We start from the raw sequence: 9,667 nt of genomic DNA, 5'->3' as shown, positions 1-9,667 counted from the left end.
ACAGGAGATTCAAGTTTCAATCAACAGGTATTTGTGTTAAACTGCAGCTAAAACATTTCAAAACCAAACTGCGGTTTACCCAGGCACAACAACACAAACACAAACTCAAACACAATCCCACTCAGGTAACTCTCAAAAGGAACCTGTTTTACAAAAGGACAAAATCCACAAAATGTTCTTCAGTTGTTCTGATTGTTTTAGAAAAAGGAACTGGTATCACAAACATGGAAATTTATCAAGCTTTTCATGAATATCACTAATGCACCTTCATGTGCACAAACAGTCTTCACAGACTGAAAGGTTTGAGGGTAGTACTCCTGAGGGGGAGCTATCTAAATCCTCTCCAATTCAATTGGAGGTTCCTCAAGAAGGAACAACTCCCCTCATAACTCTAGCAGAAGCTGTCTCAGCAGTCAAAGCTAGAAGAACAATTGCCTATGACAATGTCATAAAAAGGGCAATCTTATCACATTTATGTGACAGTGCTCTGTAAGGTGCACAAAGGTTTGAGGCTGGTGTACATGACAGTAACCCAGTCAAATCCTCTCCAATTCCATTGGAGGTTCTCACTACAAGTGGAGGACAACACACTGTCACAACCACAGAGCAATCTGTGAGTCAAACTGTGACCCCAGTCATAGATGCTTATGCACTCATTTTTCTGGTAAAATGAGTATGATTAGCCCTATATGGTCTTCCTCTAATCATATGATCACAAATTACCTCTTCTCAGCCACCTCTTATTTCTGTAGGTCAAACAACATTTGAGCCTTTCATGTGAGAATAAGAGAAAAGATTGAGTGAAAAACAAAGAATAAGAGAGGCAGGATCCTTCCTGGCAAAAGGAGAGGTAGATGAATGTATGAATTTAGTAATCCTTGTGAGGGAACTCTGACTCTCAAAAGTCATGAGACTAGTGCAGTGAGAATTGGTGAGACTACTTATTCAAAAGAACAGAAAGCTTAGGATTTTTATCACTAACAGATTTTTCTGCAGATCTAAGTGAAACTTCTATTGTTTAAAACTTATCACCATGAATCTCAATGAAGCTTGAAGCTGCAGACAGTGTTCCAAATGGACAATGACAGCAGCTTGAACAATGTGCATTTAGCTGGATTTTTCTTCCTGGAGATAATGTCAAAAAGGGGGAGAATATATCTAAATGCCAAAACAGCTAATGGATGTTGAATAAATCTAAATGCAACTCAACAAAAGAAGACCTGATGGGAAGACTGGTATTGGTTTCTGCATTTAGTTAAAGTTTTGACATCATCAATCAGAACTTGTGCATAATTTCATAATGAAAAAGTTGGGGAGATTGTAATATATAATAGATGATGTCAAAGAATTATGCCTCAGAAGAATGTCAAAGATTACTGGAGCTAATAATATCATCAACATCTATGATCTGAGTATATCAGAAGATCAGAAGAGTTGATGGCAGCAGGCAAGAGCAGAATATCAAAGGATGGAAGATTTCTAAATGTAAAAGCTGGCTCTTTGTCAAGTTATAGGATAGGGATGTTAGTTAGATATCCTAAGCCAGATTTGCTGAAACTAATAGAGGCTCTAACTGACACCCCCATCCTAGAAGAATTGGAAATACTTGTGCAAATTAAGAACATAATTGAGAAAGAATCAGACAGCTCAGTCTTTACTTAATTATTGTAAACTGTCAAATACTCATTGTACAGGTGTTGTATCAGCTTTTGTATTATTTTATTTTCATTCTTTAACTTGGGGTTAGTCTTGTTAACAGGCATGAATTTGTGATAAGCAATCTTCTCACAAATTGGGGGAGATTGTTGTGCAAGACATACCTGTATTATAACAAGACTAAGTCATACTGACAACCCTAAGATTAGTTGTATTGTAACCTTAATCTGTAATTCATACTTGTAACACTTAATGTCTGTAAAATGTAAATGGAGCAGACTGGAGCATTTTTTTCTAAACAGTGTCAAACCTAAGAATTCTATCTGGAAGAAGATCAAGAAGATCATGCCTCAGAAGAATTATGAAGAAGCTTGGAGTTGAATAAATCTGTTTGGTGTAAAACATTCTAAGTTAAGATCTCTACAAGTCACATAATTAGTGTTATAGAGAAATCATTCGAGAACTCCAGAATGACTTATCGAGAAATTATTTAAAATCCAGAGAGTACTGACGGATGAACAATATCTACTCGACGGATGAGCAATGTCTACTCGACGGATAAACAATATCCACCGGGTATAGAGAACTCAGGAATTGCCCATTCGAGAACTCAGAGATATCGACAGGTATACATTCATTAGAGAACTCTGAGTTATCGATAAGGCAAAATCCATTAGGGAACTCTGAGTTATCGATAAACCAAAATTCACTAGAGAACTCAGAGTTGTCGATAAGTCAAGTTAACAATGAAGTTTCACAGATATCGACAAGCCAACATGCCTATGGAGATGTCGAGTTCTCTACAGCTTAATTGGAGATCTCGAAGTGAAGAAATTTTTCTAAGTACAGAATTGCAGAACAGTTCAATATCCAAGGTTGCAAATCAACAAACAATTCACACAGCTGGATTGACAAGTCTACAAAAAGCAGCTTGAGAGATGTGCAAGATCAATGGCAAAGATTAACTGACAGAGGAGATTAAAGTAATCACGGGATGCTAAAGATATGCTAAGCTAGAAATTGAAGATTTGCTTTTCTATAAATAGAAATGACAGGTGACAGTTTAGAAAAGCTAATAGCATGTTTATTATCCACTGTGTAAACCAGCAGTTAACTGAGTTATAAAGTTAACATTGGTCCTCTAGTTAAGTAGAACAATCAGAATAGAAAATTGTGTGTTCTCTCTCAAGAAAGAAGCTAAGTTCTAAAATAAGAACTTAGAGATTTTGTAGCAAAACACTACTTGATTTTTAATATAAAATTAAGTGAGTTTTGAAGATCTTTGTTTTACATATTTGCATAGCTATTTGTGTTTAACATCCATTCTACTAAATCATTAACAACTACCAACTGCTAAAGCCTAAGTCGATCGAAAATCAAACATTTAAGCCAAAACACATTCACCCTCCCCCCTCTGTGTTGTATTCATACCTAACAATTCTTACCATTATTTGGCTTTGAGTTACTAATGGCAGTAGATGTTTTTGAGACTAATTCTAGAAAATGGGATATGAGAAGTTATTAAATTATGATATTTCAATGATGAAAAAAGATTCATCTGATTTGATATTAATCTAAATTTTAATTTATGAAGCGATCAATTGATGGATAGTGAATATTATATTGATTCATGTATTTTTTGAAATATTTTGTAGGATAGAAAAGTATATCTTTGCTCTATTGAAAACATTAGGTATTAAAGTTTCTTTTATGATTTCAGAATATGTAGTTTAGTAGTGTATAGATTATATATATATATATATATATAAATAAATATATATATATAGTGTAATATACAGGCAACTAGATTTTTTCTCATGATTATTCTTCATTTTTTAACTTATAGAAATATTTTGAGGGATGTAGCTTCTGAAGGAAGAGATGCAGAGCTTATAAAGTTGAAGTTGTAAATTAGAGTTGAGGTACTATTTTATTAAGTTTCTTATAATTTTAGCTATAGAAAAAATATCAATTAAGATGTTTTTTTACATATCAATTCAGAGATTTTTAATTTTTATAAATTGAACATAGTTTTTACATACTTTATTATTGTATTAAGGGGTACATGTTTGTGTTTTTATAGGAGTAAATGAGCTGTTGAGAGTTCCCTTTTCAAGACGAAGAAATGAATCAGTATGTTGATGATCATTAGGTGAGTATATAACTTAATTTGGATTCTTTTGCATGAACTCGACATTTTGCACAACTTGATAAATCAAGCACTTTACGACATTTTGCTCAACCTATAGAGATCTTTAAGTACTTGACATATGTTTGATATAATGTCTCAATGAATTAACTAAAATTTATATGTTTATTTATTAAAAATCAGTCAACTGCTATATTTGAATTCTTTTGGTCGTGTGTTCGCTTCTTGGTGCTTCTTTTATTTGTGGTTTTCAATTTTCAGTTAATATATATGAATGTAGTCTTTTTATTTACCTCATTATGGTTGTATCCTGATTATTATGGTAAAGGACGGTACTTTGATATGCTAACTTAGTTGATTTTGAACACTTATTTAATTAAAAATTTGTTGATAAAGATTAACATCCTGCTTAGTGAAGTAGTAAAAATTCAAAACTGACTTTGCTGTAGTAGTACGTGGGTGGCTAGCTTGACAACATGTCAAGGCATTGCAGAATCTGGAAAAAATGGATAAACATGAGTCAGGTCCTGGTCAGAGTCCAAGAAGGATGACATCTGAAGTGAAGGTACTAAATACTTTCTGTGAATAAAAGCCATTTTTCTGTCTTATAAGTTAATATATAGTAGTTCATTTCATCTATATAATTATGTATTTTGGTATTTTTTATGTTTAGTTCCTTTGAATTAAAGATTGTACGGATCTCCAAAAACCAGTATTCTTAGAACTCCACAAGTCTCCAATTTTTATAGACCAAGGTTGTATGGATTTGAAGTGTAATTACAATAAATGTTTTATGATCAATGAATAGATAATCTTCAGTCAAAAAGACTTCTTATTTATGTAGACTTTTCCGATCACTAGCAGAACTGTCGTTTGACATGGTAATTAGAAACTCAAATTGACACAATATATCAAATGACCTGAAATAAATAAAATTGAAGTTAAAATTTTAAGGGACTTTACCTACTCAAGAGTTTTGCAGCATAACCGTGTGCTTGTACTAATCACAGTTTCACCAATCATTAAGTTTATGAAAAGTGTATCCCCGTGTGCGTATACACTAGGTGAAAAGAAGCAGTGTAATGGAGAAGAAAATGAAGGACATTAGTCAGTCTATTCTATATTAAAAGTCATTATATTATTTTTCTAGGGCAAGACAAAGATACCATCATCATCGTTTTAAGTAACATATCCGTTACCCAATAAATGATAATTGCTTAAGGCTGTTGGATATAATTATCAAATAATTCGATATCAAGAAAGTAAAGTAAGAACAGTTGTATCAAATAACAGTTTATTAAATCTTTGATAAACTGTTACAAAACTCTCTTAAGAAAAATAGTGTTCTTGAGAGCTTCTAGGTTATGATAATACTCAAGTAATGTACACCCGAAGAAGATAACCTATTATGTGTTTATATAACACACAACTACACAATCAAACTCTATCAATTACAAGATATGTTACGGTATGATTTATCTAGTTTCTATACATATCCAAATCAATAACTTCCATCCTATAAATCAGGAACCATCAATATAATACTCCTCAAATGTTGGGACTATATAAATTAACAGATTCTGATTTATCCTGTAATCCATTTATATCCTAACAGTCTTCATCTTGATGCAAATTCTGATTGTATGCAGATCCTAACGCTTTAGCAAATTCTGACGGATAGGAAAGATCATGATTGTCTTTGACAAATCCAGATCCTGATCCCAACAAATCCCGATTTCTAACTTACATTTTCCAACAATCTCCCCCAATTTATGCTTTGTAGAATAAGCATAAATTTTGTAGTTATGTCTGATGAAAAAATAGAATATAATGTAGAATACAAGGATTGTAGAGCATACTCAGTTACAAAAGTTGATCTTCATGGTTCTTGATAAACTCTAAAGTATCTCTGAACATATGCCTTTACGTTTTCATCTATCTTCTTCCAGAATAACTGTTTTAGCCTTTTCTTTAAATTCCTTTTATATCCAGTTTCTTCAGATAATTGATATATAGCAAACAATAGCTCTCAGACTCCTAATTGTAGTTCTCTCTAACAGTAACTCATCAAGCATCACAAAATATGGTTTTAGTCCATCAGGGTTCAAAGTTAATTGCCTTTAAGTGAGTACAGTTTCAAATACAGCTGCATCCCTCCTCATATTGACTTCCTGATAATTGAGGTTCATGTATATGGGACCGTAGTCTCCAGAATACTATATGCCTTTGTCAAGAATCCTTCTTCTTATGGCATAAAATATTAAGTCTAACCATTCTTTATATGCATGATTTTTAGCCCTCAACAGATAATGGATGTACTTGAGTTCTTTGGTTGTCATCATCATCAACTCATCAGATAAAAGAACTTGAACTTGATCTCCTTGCAGCATAAGCAATATCTTCTATTTTAGTTCTGAGCCATCATGTCCATCAATAATGATTTTTACAGCTTCAAGCATGTCCAAATGATCATCTGTAACTTCCTGACCAGATCTATCAGCTAATGTAAAATTTATCAGTTCAACTTCATGATGCTAAAATCTTGCTCTTGTGTGTGGTCCAGACAATTTGAGAGCTTGAGCATGTATCAAGCATGAATGGATATCATCATTTCTGTTCACAAATCTAAGATTGGTAGTCCTTCATCCCTTAATCCTCGAGGAACAAAGTTCATTTCCTTCTTGCATTTCAGATCATCAAACTTCTCCAATTTATAATTATGCTTAATCTTAGGAAAGTAATGAGTCTTTTTCTCTTCCCTTTCTCCAAGTACTTTTCAACCTGTGACTCTCCATCTACTTCTGCCAGATCTCCACAACATATTTCTGAATTCTTGATTAGCCCCGTTGACTGTTATTTTGATTTTTCCTTCTTCTCTTCTTTCTTCTTCATTAATCTCAACATTATAAGCATCAACATAATCAGACAAGATATGAAGATTTAAATGCTTTAAGACAACTTCTTTTCTATCTTCAACAATATCAGGAATTGACCATCTGTCAGGATCAGTGATAAGTGGATTTTATATCTACTTGGAACACTTCATTACAGGCTTAAGTTGGTATTTTGGACTCAAGTTTTTGGTATTTTTGATGTATTTTTGTGTTATTGCATTTCAGGCATCAGTTAAATGAAGAAAGGAGTTTTTCAAATAAATATGCTGAAAAGAGATCATAATTGGAAGCTTAGGCCATTCTCAAGTTGTAGAGAATCTCGTTAGCTTCACGTGGGCATTTGAATCGCCTAATTCTGACGAGCAGAACTCAAGATATGGCCAAAAGAAGAAATGTCAGAATTTTTCCATAATGTCAGCGCGGCCGCGCCAGAAACAGCGCGCCCGCACCGCTGAAAACACTATTTCAGCGCGCCGCGCCTTGAAGCAGCGCGCCCACGCCCGGTTTCTGCCCCAGAATCCTGATTTTAGTCGAAATTGAAGATTTTGAGAGTCCTGGTCATCGTGGAGCCTATATATACCAATAAAAAGATGTTTTTAACAACAAGGAGTCCTGAGAGAGCAATAAGAAGACCTAGAGAGCATGAGAAGGCTACGGAGAAAAATGTTTTTATTTTCTTTAATATAGTTGATACTTGGATGCTCGTTTTCGATTTATCTTTAAACCCTAGAACTCTTATATTGTTTATTATCATGCTTTTATTGGAACCCATGGTGATGATGAGTTCGATTATGAACTAATCATTATCGTGGGGTTCTAACAGATTTACTTATGGATTTATATAGTTAATTTGTTTCAATATCTTGGTGTGTGGTGATTGATTGATATCCTAGTATTGGTTGTGCTTATTCGTCTTATATGCGTAGCTAACATATAAGATAGCGTGTTAATCTCTATTGAAGCGACAGTGAATATAGAGGTTTAGAACGTGCCATGCTAGCACAGGTTCATGTATTTATTATGCATGATTCGTATATAATTTTAACCATCTTACTTGCCCTATGTAATCATGATAGATAACTTGCACATTAACCCGTTATGTTTTCAATTCTTATAGACATATAAGGACTAATCATAATTGGTGTCTATTCAACTTCTATCTCTTTTTTGGATGCTTGGTAGTAGGGTATTCGTACAATGAAAGTTAGTGGTTACTAGTTTCATGTTATCTGAGTAGTGTCATCACCATTACATGCTAAGGTTAAGAACAAAAAGGCTATTGAATGAAGTATTTAATGAAGTTAGGATCCCATGTTCGTCACATATAGGTAATTCAACCTCAATTCTCTTACTTAATGATATTTAGTATAATCTCTTAGTTTAATCAAAATCCAAATTTGTTATTTGTCTAGCATTGAGCGATAACCATACATTGTTGCATAGGTGCATAAATTGAACTTAACCTAAACCAGTCTCTGTGGGAACGTATCTGAATTATATCTTATACTACTTGCGAACGCGTATACTTGCGTGAATCTTAGCGCGTGTTTTCTCCCTAACAAGTTTTTGGCGCCACTGTCGGGGACTCGGTGTTAATTTTTAGTTTATGTGCTTGTCATCAGTGGTCGTTAAAGTTCACTGACTCGGACTCTTTTTCTTTCATGATTTACTTATTGTGTTTCAGGTACTCATTACAATGGGAGATCCGCAGTACGAACGAAAGCCTTGATGGATTTTTCTCAACCCAAGATCAATGACATTCAATCTAGCATTGTCAGGCCAGCTATCACAGCTAATACCTTTGAGATCAAGCCTGACGTAATTCAATGGGTGCAGAATTCAATGCAGTTTGGGGGTTCTCCAACGGAAGATCCCAATATGCACATTAGGGATTTTATTGAGATATGCGACACCTTCAAGTTCAACGGTGTTTCTGAATATGATATAAAGCTGAGGCTTTTCCCATTCTCTCTGAGGGATAAAGCTAAGTGCTGGTTACATTCTCTACCAGCAGGTTCTATCACCACTTGGGAGAATCTTGCTCAAAAGTTTCTTACTAATTCTTTCCTATGGTGAAGACAGCTACAATAAGGAGTGCTCTTACTCAATATGCGCAACAATCGGGAGAATCTCTATGTGAAGCTTGGGAGCGCTACAAGGAGATGCTTAGAAAGTGTGCTCATCATGGAATACCTGACTAGACGGTGATCAATTACTTTTATAATGGTTTGGGAGCATAGTCCAGACCCATGCTCGATGCAGCATCAGGTGGAGCCTTATGGGCTAAGAGCTACGATGAAGCTTATGATCTAATTGAACTGATGGTTGCTAATGAATATCAGTATCCAACCCAGAGATTGCCACAGGGCAAGGTAGCAGGAGTTCTTGAAGTGGATACAGCTACGGCTATCACTGCTCAACTAAAGGCGTTGTCTATGAAGATCGATTATCTGGCTAACTATGATGTTAATCATATAACCAGTGTTTGTGAGCTGTGTGCAAGTTCGTATGCGACGGAGCAATGCGCTATATCTAGTGAATCAGCTCAGTTTGTGAGCAAATTTCAGAGATCGCAGCACCCAGTTCCAGACACTTATCATCCTGACAACTGGAATAATCCTAATTTCAGCTGGAGCAATAATCAAAATGCGATGCAACAGCCATTCCAGCAGTTTGAAAACAAGCAATTTAATTCTCCTGGTTTTCAGCAACAATTTACACCAAGACAACAACTCCAACTTCAACAACAAACTCATGATGTAAGTTAATCTTCGAATGAAAAATCTGAATTGGAGGAGTTGAGGCTTATGTGCAAAAATCAGGTTTTTATATGCCAAAGCCAGGCTGTTTCTATCAAGACTTTGGAGAACCAGATAGGACAAATTGCTAACGCCTTATTGAATCGACTACCAAGAATGCTTTCTAGTGATGCAGAAGTTCCATGCAAGAGGGAAGTAGAAGGGCATGT

The 9,667-nt window shown here is 34.7% G+C and overlaps 1 non-coding gene across 1 annotated transcript; it reads right to left on the bottom strand.

The window, feature by feature from the left end:
- Nucleotides 1–8,783: 8,783 nt before the first annotated feature.
- LOC141681881 (small nucleolar RNA R71) lies at nucleotides 8,784–8,890 on the bottom strand. The gene has a single exon (XR_012559301.1). It is a non-coding gene; the product is annotated as a small nucleolar RNA R71 (small nucleolar RNA).
- Between the last annotated feature and the right edge of the window lie 777 nt (nucleotides 8,891–9,667).

The sequence above is a fragment of the Apium graveolens genome, chromosome 8, assembly GCF_009905375.1.
Source record: "Apium graveolens cultivar Ventura chromosome 8, ASM990537v1, whole genome shotgun sequence".
Lineage (NCBI taxonomy): Eukaryota > Viridiplantae > Streptophyta > Magnoliopsida > Apiales > Apiaceae > Apium > Apium graveolens.
This window is presented reverse-complemented; position numbering and strand designations above follow the sequence as displayed.